Source organism: Pleurodeles waltl, chromosome 4_2 (genome assembly GCF_031143425.1).
Source record: "Pleurodeles waltl isolate 20211129_DDA chromosome 4_2, aPleWal1.hap1.20221129, whole genome shotgun sequence".
In the NCBI taxonomy this organism is placed as follows: Eukaryota; Metazoa; Chordata; class Amphibia; order Caudata; family Salamandridae; genus Pleurodeles; species Pleurodeles waltl.
The window spans coordinates 239,692,112-239,704,911 of record NC_090443.1 but is presented as its reverse complement, the minus strand read 5'-3'; positions in this window follow the sequence as shown (position 1 = coordinate 239,704,911).

The window sequence follows — 12,800 nt, the reverse complement described above, 5'->3', positions numbered from 1 at the left end:
CATAGGCGTGCATGCATGTCAAGGCCAGATTGGTGCTTGCATCAATGTGCATGATTTTGGAAAGGTGTCAGTGAGATGTAATGATGTAGACAATTGTCCACATTTAGAAAATTAATGAGGATGTAATTGTCCAATGTTTAAGGCAATCCTAGTTGGTAGCCCTCCTTACCTGTGGTGGACTGACTAAACCCATGTACAGCTGTCCAAAGCTTCCTGGCTGTCCTTGATGTTTGACAGTATGTGTTGCATGTCCATCCCCCGAGGCACAGGGTTAGGGCTAGGAAATATGTGTACCTAGGTGTGATGATCCCAGTGTAGAAGACAGACATGTAATTCAAACATTCATGTGTTCCAAACTACAATGCCCCCCTCATGATTACCAACTGCATACCGTCCAGCCAGTTCCATTTACAAATCACACGTCTTGTGGGCCCTAATTGTCATCCAGAATATGAGTCATTAGTTAGCCTGCCACATGTGGAGTACTTGCAGCATCTGTTATGTGACTAATAGCAGTACAAAGATGCACAGATCATGTAATTAAGTACACACCTTGTTGTGCATTGCTGTGCTGTTAGATAGTAGATGTGTAGGCTGCGTTGGTATGTCATTCCTCAGGGACATTCTATCTTCTGTACTGTGATTTGGACTGTATGTGCTATTTTTGATGAAGTGTTAGAATATCATCTGTAGATGTATCACACAATGATGTGACTAATGTTTGTCTTTCTCTATTTTGACCGCTGTCAACATGAATGCCCAGGAGATAAGGGAATTCCAGAGGTGGGCAGTGCATTAAAGCCATATACTAGATGGGGAGTCTGGGTTCCGCAATATGGCACGTCGTTATCGCCATGAGAGAGCCACAGGGGTCTGGAGGGCATTTGCCAAAGGGGGGCCAGCCTTGCCCACAACAGCCACCGCCACCACCACAGCCCAGACCATAGTGGCCCCAAGGATGACAGCCACTGCAGCAGGTCCCTCAACTTCATCGGCTCCAGTCCTACAAGCAACACCTCCTGCACCTCCCCCTCCAATGACGGCACCAGCACCAGCAATGGCATCAACAAGTGGTACACAGTAAACCCCAGTTGCTGTGATAGACAATGTAGAATTTCAGACACTGAAACGTGACATGCAACAAATGTTGCGCAGGATGGACAGGCTGCAGCAGGAGGTGTCCCGCAATAGCAGGGGACTGCAGGGTATCAAAAAAATCCTGCGGAGGGCCAATTTGTAAATAATGGATCCTCAACCATGATTCCCTCCCTTACCTCCTCTTTCCTCATTTTTAGCTTTGGTTGGTTTAGGGGGCTTAGTGTTAGGTTAGAGTAGACTGTTAGTTTAGTTAGTATAAGTGGGTTGGGGGTTATATTATTACAGGGTTTTTTTTGTGGGTGGGTGGGTTGATGATGTTGGGGTTTATGTGTATAAAAAAATAAAAAAATATATATTTGTTTAGGATAAGTTAGTATGTGTTTAGGTTAGTATATGTTGTCCTACATGTGTCTCGTGATATAAGGGGGCGGGGGGGCTGAGTGTTTAGTTAAATGTGATAAGTAAGTTTAGCTTAGGGTAGTTAGGGCCAGTTGTGGGTAATGTATAGTTTGGATAGGTTAGGTTAGTTAAGGTGTTTCCCATAGTTTAAGTTTCCTTTATTACTGTAAAATAACGTTTTAGGTACTCCTTTATAGTATGTGTCCTATGCTTGGGGTTCAGGGCCTTAGCATGGGTGTACAGTGTCAATTTAGTATTTGCATTTCTGTTCCATTTTGCATCAGAATTCCATTGTTGACATGGTTATCCCAATTCGAAATGAGCTGTCACATTGGCAGCTACAACAAAGCTACTTCTCTATGCATGTGCCATCCATTGCACCCAGCACTCAAGGTTACTTTGGTTCCCAATGTGTTGTAAAGGTTGGTGTGTTTTTAAATCTGTCATCGTTTGAGTACTGAATTGGAATCTTGGGCACTGTGGGACGTCTGCCTGCAGCCTGATGTTCATGTGAACCCTAATAAGCTGAGTGATGGTATAATCTTATGTAGTTCTGTATACATAACTCACACCTATCATTTCCTACATTGTACTCCCAGGTTACATATTTGTCCTTGCACTCGTACACATGCATTCCTGCTGTATGGTGTGTGGGTGGTATTAAAGTGACATAGTCAGATGTCACATACATAAAGATTGTCTTGAAGGGAATGTTGGCCACATTGAGTTTCAGCTTACACATATTTTGAAGGTGACTTTTTCTGCTCTACACAGCATTATACTGTTTGTTTTCATTTCACTTCATAAATAAGCCTAAGGAAGCACAGATGATGATAAAATCCAGACCCCAGTGCATAGTTATCAGCCCACATTATTTCAACATATGACATTCTATGGCCATTGACATGTGACATATATAAAAAATGTCCTACACAGTTGATGGGTCACATTACACAGAGACAAAGTGGTTGCGTAACTGCTATTTATTTTAACGTGCTGTAGTGCAATATTTACATAGCCCAGGATTGTAAGTCCATTAGTGTGACGCCTTATATTGTGATGCAACACAAGTGCAGTGATGAGGGACGTCATTGGACATGCTGGGGTGAAGTGTCATTCAGTGCAGAGGTACATGAATTGCCAATGTTCCTTGCCATCTTTTCCTTGGTCCTGTGCTTGCAGTCATGCCAGCGTTTCTTGCACTCAGTGACTGTTCTCTGTACTTCTGCCACACTGTTTATCTTGTCCACAATTTGTTGCCAAATTGCCTCTCTCCTCCCAATTGGCAATTTTACTTTCACTAGTATTTCCTGCTCCTCTGCACTGAAACAACACTTCCTTTTCTTCTTCTCCCTCTCCTGGGTCTTGTCTGGGTCCTCCTGGCTCGTTCCGGGTTCATTGGAGTCTTACTGGGGTCTCTTCAGGCTCCATTTTGGGGCTCCTTAGCACATTTGGCTGTGTTTGCACCGCTTTTTGACACACTTGTGGGGAAAAATGGTGCCTATCCGGTTTGCGGCATCGTAAACTGGATTAAAGTCATTTTCGCTGCGTTACCGTCATTTTGCTTTACAACATGGCGCAATGGTTAGAGTAAAAAAAGGTGACTCTAACCTGTGGTTTGCGCCATGGAGCGTCAAAGTATAAATTTGACGCCTGGGTGGCGCAAAGAAATGGCATAAGCCGGCGTTAAACTTTTTGACGCAAAACTGCGTCGGCACAGTTTTGCGTCAAAAAGTATAAATATGGCCCTTTGTGTCACTGTCTAGAGGGAATTCACAAACAGCCCAACTGTCAGTCTGACCCAGACTCAGATTCTACAGGCAGGCAAAGACACAGAATGGTTTAGCAAAAAAATGCCCACTTTCTAAAAATGACATTTTCTGTCAGACATCTAAAAAACAACTTTACCAAAATAGGTATTTTTTAATTGTGAGTTAAGAGACCCCAAACTCCACATCTCGATCTGCTTCCAGTGGGAACTGCACTTAAAAGGTATTTAAAGGCAAGCCCCATTTTAACTTTTGGGAGAGATAGGCCTTGCAAAAGTGAAAATTGAATTTGACAGTATTTCACTCTCAGGACATGCAAAACACACCAGTATATGTCCTACCTCTTAAATGCACTGCACCCTGCCCATGGGGCTCCCTAGGTCCTCCCTTAGGGGTGACTTACAGGTAGTAAAAGGCAAAGGTTTGGGCCTGGCAAGTGAGTTCACTTGCCAGGTCTTGCCAGGTCGAATTGGCAGTGCATAACTGCACACAGACACTGCAGTGCCAGGTCTGAGACATGTTTATAGGGTTACTCATGTGGGTGGCACAATCAGTACTCCAGGCCCGCTTGTGGCACTTGATTTGCAGGCCGTGGGCACCTCAAGGGCACTTTACTGAGGACTTACTAGCAAATTAAATATGCCAATCATGACAAAACAATTAACAATACATTTTAGATAGAGATTACTTGCACTTTAGCACTGGTCAGGAATGGCAAAGTTCCCTGAGTACCAAAACCAGCAAAAATGAAGTCCAGCACACAGTCAACAATACAGGAAGCAGAGGCAAAAAGACAGGGAAAACCACGCCAAAGATGTCAGGTCTAACATTCTCCATTTTAGCTGAGCTTTGTAGTTTATATTTTAAATGTTTTAGGCTGGCATCGCTTTTGGCAATTACATTTTATACACTTCATGCTTGCACTGTATTATTCTGAGAATACACTGTACACGCTGCTTGTTTTTAGCCTTTCTCAATATGCAGTCTGAACACTCTGCTCAAGGGTAGGAACATAGAACTGGATATCATGATGTTTGCATTGTCCATTTGGAGACAGCTCCTATAACTTAGACATATTATCACATCAGAGCTGAGCCTCTAACACAGTATGGCTTTGATTGTATAAACGGGGTACTGCTCTTCATGGATCAGAGGAGCACTCGGCCCATCTTTGTCCTGGAACGGATCCTGTGTTTAAAATGCAGCTCTGCCTATGCTAATCTTCCATCTCGAAGAGAAGGATTGCCAACTTCACCCTAGACCAGCTCCCTGGCTCAGCTATCCCGGTATGGAGGTCGCAGGCTATACTCCTCTATCAGGCAGAGGGTACACTCGCTATACTCTCAGACTGTAGGTAGTGATTGATAGGAAGATATGGAAATAAGGATGCCATGGTTGTATTATTTATTCTATGCACCATGTTGGTAATGTTGGTTACACTGATTTGCTTCATCTGCCTAATCATCGCAGCTCATTCTCTTTATGTAAAAATATGGTTGTTGCAATAAATGTTTGAAAACCTTTATGTGTATCTTTCTTGTGTTTAGCCTGGGCATACATAAGTAAACAATGAACGGGTAGATCCAGTTCCACGAGTTCATTGGGAGTCAGAATGTCATGTTCAAGGCTGTCAACATCATCTGTCACCCTGAGAAGGTTGGGGGTTCAGGTGAGGAACTCTGACCTAGCTGGGAATTGGGCCGACGGACACAGTCCCTACATCCTGAAGTTATGTTGTCCTAATCTGCAGTCCTACCTTTTTAGTGCAAACCTCACTATTGATGAGTTATTGACCATGAGTTGGGTTAGGTTGGTAATTGATTCACAAAAGGGAATGGGTTCCTTTAGGACCTCTAGCCCATTGTTAATGATGTTGACAGCCTCGAGGGAGGAGGTATAGGCAGTAATTCAGGAGACAAGGCTGATCCATCTAAAATATTTCAAAAGACAATACCTTCATTTTTTTTTAAAGCAGCACTGTTTTGTTACTTCTTTCTGCTCTAGCAATTTGAATAACTAGTTTTATGAAAATTTCCTATGTGTAATAATATTGTTGTCACATTCAAAAACGTCATATATTGTGAATTTTAAACCTGAATTATCACATTTGTTGGAAGGTTATCTGAGTGGGAGCTTTTGCCTTGTTACTGAATATTAAATTTTGATGCCTTAGAAAAGCATATTAGCACTTTTAACCATATAAAGTTACAGAGTATCACATTTAGAAAAACATGGATATAAAAAAGATAGCGAGCAGAAACATGTAAGATGTTTATTTAAAAAAATAGTAAACACATACATACAGTGCACAAAATAATAACAGAGGGATCATGAGACAGGCAGAACTTGGCCCATTATACAGAGTCTGTTTTCAGAACTTGAAATTGTATGACAGTGAACGAGACCAACACTTTTTCATTTTTTAAATACATCGGCTTTATACCCCTAATTGCAAGTGCACATTGCCACCACAACTGCTCATATATTTTGTGAATACTGTGGCCTACGTTAGAACCAATGAACTAAACCAGCTGCCTGCAATACATTTGGTATGGGCAAGTATCATAGAGTTCAAAGCAAGTCTCTCTTTACGAAATATTTCGGTTTCCGATGAAGGCTCTCACAAGCAATACTTCTAGCCAACTGATTACTATGGATAACTTTAGATGTCCACTAAAAATGTACATTGTTTACCAAAGTGACACCTGTAATTAATATCTGATGACAGAAATGTTTATGAATGTCAGAACAAGGAGGTATACCAGTTGCGTAGTAGTTTGAAAAAGCTTTCTAAATAATACAATGTGAAAGAAAAAAATACACTACTACATCTAGTATCACTGCCTAGATGCAGTTCATTACAAAGCTGTTCATCCCCCTGAAATCAAGGATTCATAGACTCTCAATGCTTGAAACCGGGCTGTTGGTTGACAGGGGTGTAAACATTAGTCAAACAGCAGCCACAGTCCCAATCAGAGTAAGTGTCTGCCAAACCCAAAATTAATCTTTGCTCACTCTCTAGTAGCTAGGCACACAGCAGTCAGGCTTAATTTAGAGGTAATGTGTAAAGTATTTGTGCAACACTTCAAACAGCAAAACAGTGAAAAAACACATAAAATGAATCCTCATCAGTTTAGAAAAATAGAGAAAGATGTAATAAATAAAATACAACCAAATGACAAACAGCCAATAAGTAGCACTTGAGTTAAGACTTTTTAAAGATTAAACTTCAAAATGACGCTTAGAAGCAAGAAGCACCACACAGGGATATCTGGTCTTGTGGGACTGGGACAAAGTCAAAAGTTCAGTCCAACTGCGATGGAGTGCAGGCTGGCTACAGGGACCTAGTTGGGCCTCCTGAACAAAAGAACCTTAAAAGAGCGATGTGTCAGTTCTGAACCAGGCAGCATAGGGGATGTGTCACTTTTTTGCATGCAACAGCAGTGATGCATTGGTTCCAAGATGCGGTGAGGCTGCAGTGAGAGTTCCTACTGTACCGACATCGAGAAGCAGAGGTGCAGTCATGGCAATGTGTCTGTTCTGATGAAAGCAGAGACTGTGATGCAAAGTTTCAGCATTGTCATTGAAGCTGCTGTTGAGGGGGTTGCAAGGACCTTGGGCTGAGGAAAGCTCCTCAGTAATTGTTTCAAGGGTGAAGCGTTGGTGTCAAGATGTGAGGTACAATGGTAATGTGATTCTGGTTGTGTCAGTTCCAACCCTTGCAGTAGATGTGATGCGTTGATTTTCTCCATGCAGCAGCCGCAATGCGTGATTTCTGCTACCACAGCAGAGGATGTGTCAGTTCTGCTGAAGCAAGCATCTTAATTATACTTCCAAGGGTCCAGGATGGAGGTGGCACTACTTGGCAGGACAGACAGAGATGGCAGAGTCCAGGTGCAGGCGGAAGGTGGTTGGAAGTCTGTTTTGTCCCTGAGACTTCAGATTAGGAGGACAGCCAACTAGCCCTGGGAGTCACTCTGTGTTCATGTAATGCAGGTCCAGTGTTTCTCACCCAGGCAATGGAACAGAGGGCAGTGAGGCAGCACAGCAAGGCAGGTGTCCAGTAAGGCAGCAGTCCAGCAGAATGACAGTTCTTCAGCAACACAGCAGTTCTTCTTCCTGGTATTCACAGGTCCAGAAGTGTACTGAGTTGGTGGTGTCAGAGGTCCAGTACTTATACCCATTTAGCCTTTTAAGTGGGGGAGAATTCAAAGACAATCCTTTGAAGTGCACCCAGGTACTGTCTACCTCCTCTGGCTCCAGACTTACTACAGTGGGTTATGCAGCCATTTGCGTGGGGACAGGACAAAGCCTATTCAGGAGTAAGGAATGCTGTGACCAGCTCCTCCCTTCCATCCACCCAGGATGGCCCATAAATGCACACCAAGCTCCCATTGTGTGTGGCCATCTAAAGGGAATACAAAAAGCCAAGCTGCCACCCACCTCAGACAAGTGCACAGAGACAGACAGCAGGCACCAATTGCCTAAAGTCAGAAAAAGCCAACTTTTTAAGAGTGGCAATTTCAGAATCGCAAATTAAAATCCAAGTTCGACATAAATTGTAATTTTAATTTGTGATTCTAGAGACACCAACCTCGAAAAGTTGATTTTTTGCAGATTGTGAACAACACTTATAAGATGTAATAAAGTAATACAAATGTTATCCTATGGGAGAGATAGGCTTTGCTGTAGTGAAAAAAGACATGTTTTTTTACTACCCGGACATGTAAAACTTAAAAGTGCATGGCCTGCCTTTTAAATACATTGCAATCTGCCATCTGAGTTGTCCAAGGCATACCTTAGGGCAAACATATGTATAAAAATGGAAGGTTGGAGCCTGGCAAAAGAGTTACTTTGCCAGTTTGACATGGCATTGTAAAATTGCACATACAGGCCCTGCAATGGCAGGCCTGAGACATGGTTACAAGGCTACTTAAGCAAGTGGCTCAATCAGTGCTGCAGACCCATAATTCTCATTTAATTTATAGGCCCTGGGCACATATAGTGCACTTTAAAGGGACTTATAAGTCTACTAAATATGCCAATTGGGAATAAGCCACTGTTATCATATTTAGGGGAGAGAGTACAAGCACGTTAGCACTTGTTTGCAGTGGTAATGTGCACAGAGTCCTAAAGCCAGCACAAACGAGGTCAGAAAGTGGAGGAGGTAGGCTTATTAAATGCTATATTGTGTAATTACTTCAAATCTTTGTGTTAGATCTGACAGCTTTAGATTGGTCACCCCTAACTGTTTGATCGCCTCCCTCCACTTTTTAGATACTGTTTTTGCTGGTTTTAAGATTCTGCGCACTTTACCACTGCTAACCAGTGCTAACGTGCATATGCTCTCTCCCTTTAAACATGGTAACATTGGATTATACCCAATTGGATTATTTAATGTACTTATAAGTCCCTCGCAAAGTGCACTATATGCGCCCAGGGCCTGTAGATTAAATGCTACTAGCGGGCCTGCAGCACTGGTTGTGCCACCCACTTAAGTAACTCCTTTACCTTGTCTCAGGCCAGCCATTGCAAGACCTCTGTGTGCAGTTTCACTGCCAATTCGACTTGGCATTTAAAAGTACTTGCCAACTCCCCTTTTTCTACATATAAGTCACTCACCCCTAAGGTATGCCCTAGGTAACCCATAGTGCAGGGTGCTGTGTAGGCAAAAGGCAGGACATGTATCTGTGTGGGTTACATGTCCTGGTAGAGTAAAACTACTACACCTGTTCTTACACTGCTCTGAGGCCTGCTCCCTTCATAGGTTAACATTTTGACTGCCCTTACATTGTTTGAGTGGTAGCTGCTGATCTGAAATGAGTAGGAAGGTTATATTTAGTATGGCTAGAATGGCGATATAAAAACCTGCTGACTGGTGAAGTTGGATTTAATATTACTATTTTAGAAATGCTACTTTTAGAAAGTGAGCATTTCTTTGCACTTAAATCCTTCTGTGCCTTACAATCCACGTCTGGCTGGGATTAGTTGACAGCTCCCTTGTGCATTCACTCAGACACACCCCAGACACAGGATACTCAGCCTCACTTGCATACATCTGCATTTTGAATGGGTCTTCCTGGGCTGGGAGGGTGGCGGGCCTAATATTTGTATGTCAAAGGACAATAGCCTGCCTTCACACAAAGGACTGCCACACCCCGCACTGGGACCGTGGCAGACAGGTGTGAACTGAAAGGGGCCCTTGTGCACTTCTAAGCCACTTTTTGAAGTCTCCCTCACTTCAAAGGCACATTTGGGTATTTAAACAGGCCCTCTCCCCCCACCAACTCAGACACTTCTTAGAGAAGAGAACCTGAACCAGAACTTGCATCCTGCCAAGAAGAACTGCCTGGCTGCCCAAACGAATCACCTGTCTGCTTTCTGTGAAGGACTGCTGCCTTGCTGCTTTCTGGCTGTGGTGAGAAGTGCCCTCCAAGGGTTTGGATAGAGCTTGCCTCCTGTTTCCTGAAGTCTCAGGACCAAAAACACTTCATCTCTACAAGAAGGACTCCTTGTACAGTGAAAATCGATGCACAGCCTTCCAGAAACAACACACAGCCTGCACGGTGGTGAAAAATTCACTGCATGCCAAACAGAACGAAGCAGCCCGACTCCGCAATGTGAAGATCGACGCAGCACCAGCGTATCGACCGGAAATTTGGTGTACGACTCACTGGATCCCTACACAGCTGAGCCAGAATGATGCAGCCTGACTTCCAGAGAGGAATCGTCGCAGGCCCTGCTGTGCTGTAGAAATGTCCATGCAATACCCACCGGATCAACGCATCCCCTGTCACTTCATACTATCAGCACAAGAAATCCACCCTTCATCCCTGGGGTGTCCGAAAACCCCGCAACCCGAACAGGATCTACGACCGAGCACCAGAAATCAACGCACAGCCGTCCCTTTGTGAAAACTAAACAACGCATTGCTGTGTGCGGCCCGAGAAATCGACGCACACCCCCTTTGTTCCCACGCATCTCCTCCTCTGCAGTTCTTTGCTGAGATTTTGTACGCAAACCAGGTACTTTGTGCTTGAAAGAGACATTTATTGCTTTTTAAAGACTAAACACACTTTATATCACTTTTACAGTGATATTTCAACAGATACTTATTGCATTTTAATCATTTATCAGATAAATATATATTTTTCTAAACACTGTGTGATGTATTTTTGTGGTGATATCCTGTGTTATTGCATGATTTATTGCACAAATACTTTACACATTGCCTTCTAAGTTAAGCCTGACTGCTCAGTGCCAAGCTACCAGAGGGTGGGCACAGAATAATTTGAATTGTGTGTGACTTACTCTGACTAGATTGAAGGTCCTTGCTTGGACAGGGGGGTAACCAGACTGCCAAGAAAATATCCCATTTCTAACACTTTGCAACATTACAAGCGGAGACGTTAAAAAAAAAAAAAAAAAAAAAAAAAAACACCGTAATACAATTAATACATTCTTGCTTTCTTTGTGGTTATTAGTCCAGTAAAGCCCTGTTCACGTGTTAATCGTCTTGAGATGCATAGTCTTACTTACTGGACAACACTGAGTTACTGACTATTACATTAGACATTTCTCGAAGTGATCTAGGTGAAAAACATAAAAAAGCGTTTTTTTTTTTTTTTTTTGTTAAAACTGATAAAGTATAAATAGTTCATTCCACAGTTGGAGTATGCAAATTGTTGTTGGAGTGGAGACTGCAGTCATTACTCATAGCCTGGGTCTGCTAGTGTTCATTTCCTGTGCCAGTTGATGGTTTGTTTTCTCATCTTGATTTTTTGTGGCATGTTTTAGGGAAAGTTCTGTTTTTAAAATAAATTTTGGGAAACAGGCCATGTGTTGAGGAGTCAATCCTTTCAGACTAAACAGAATAGCTTGCCGGCATGTTCTGATACCGTTGGTCTCGAAAATGTTTTTTAGATACAGCTTTCTCCAGTGTAGAAGAGTGGGGCAAATACAAAGGATGTGTATGAAGTCTTCCAGTTGGTGTGCGCAGAGTCTGCATCATCTGTTGTTTGTGGGTCTAAGCCATTTTGGTTCAGCCTCCAATGCAGGCAGTAGTCCAAGTCTGGCGTGTAGCACCTTTATTTTTAGAGATGTTTTTAATATTTGAGCCAAATAAGGTTGTGCTGTTGGAGCCTTTTATGTGTTAATTGTCATCCAAGAAGGAGATTGGTTTCTGAGCTTGTCTTTGTCCTTGCTCCAGGAGAGCATCTTGATTTGTTTGTTGAGAAGTTGCTTGAATTTTTTATGGGGTAAAGACTTTTGCCATAACTCCTCTGCCTGCAGATGCCTTATGGCAAAAGCGATTCTCTTTAACCATGTATTTGGGGCTTCTGCCTGGTTTGTGTTAATTTCCTCCCAGATCAGTGCTTTTAGTGTGTTTTTTTGGGCCAGTCTTAGCATGGAGGCCTATTTGAGTAATGTCCTGTCTTGCATTAATGTTTGATCTGGTAATCCGAATTCCAACCTAATCTGCGCTGGCGAGGAGCTGTGTGGAAGATGGAAGAGAAGGCGAAAGACCTTGCTTTGTGCAATGTTCATGAAGTTGTTCAGTTGGCTTGGATATGTTTCTGAACCATATGTTGGGGCTGCATGAATTTGGCTTTTATCACTGTAAGAAGTGGACACCAGATTGGGGTTTGTAGTTTTGAAGACAGGGCTAGGGCTGATGCAAGTAGCAATGCCAGCCTTGCTTTCAGGGTGTTTAGGTGCAGGTGATGCAACCAGCGCTCCTGTAGCTAGACGCCAAGGTATTTATAGCTTCTGCGCATAGATTAATTCCCACAAAGCCATTTATTTTTCTTAATTATCAATTTGCCAAAGATGATTGCCGTGGTTTTCTCCGTATTTACCACCAGCTCATTGGTCATGCAATATTGATGGAAGGTGTTTAGCACTTTTTGGTGTCCTGTATCTGTGAGATTTAGTAAGACGATGTCCCCTGTTAGGGGATGGTTACTTAGTTTGGGGGGATGGGTGCTGGTGGTGTTTAGCTGTGTGCACAGATCTGCCAGGTAAAGGTTGAAAAGCATTGGGGCCAGAACACAGCCCTGCTTAACACCTCTGTCTATCTGAATTCTGGCAGACACTCTTCAGTTATTTCCAACTTTCACCCTTGCCCTATTTTCAGAGTGCAAAAGCTGTATTGCTTTTAGCAGCTCTGGCAGGATTTAAACGCTTGCTAATTTCCCCCCCAGCCTGTTCCTCTCCTCTGAATCAAAGGCTTTGGATAAGTCCATGAAGCGGGTGTAGAGGGCCATTTTTTTGTTTGTATATTTTTCAGCGAGCATGTCTAACGTTATCAGGTTGTCAGAAGTGCTTGCCGATGGCCGGAAGCAGGTTTGATTTAGGGGTATTAGATTGAGTTTGCACAGCCTGTTCCTCTCCTCTGAATCAAAGGCTTTGGACAAGTCCACGAAGCAGGTGTAGAGGGCCATTTTTTTGTTTGTATATTTTTCAGCGAGCATGGCTAACGTTATCAGGTTGTCAGAAGTGCTTGCCGATGGCCGGAAGCCCTTTTGATTCAGG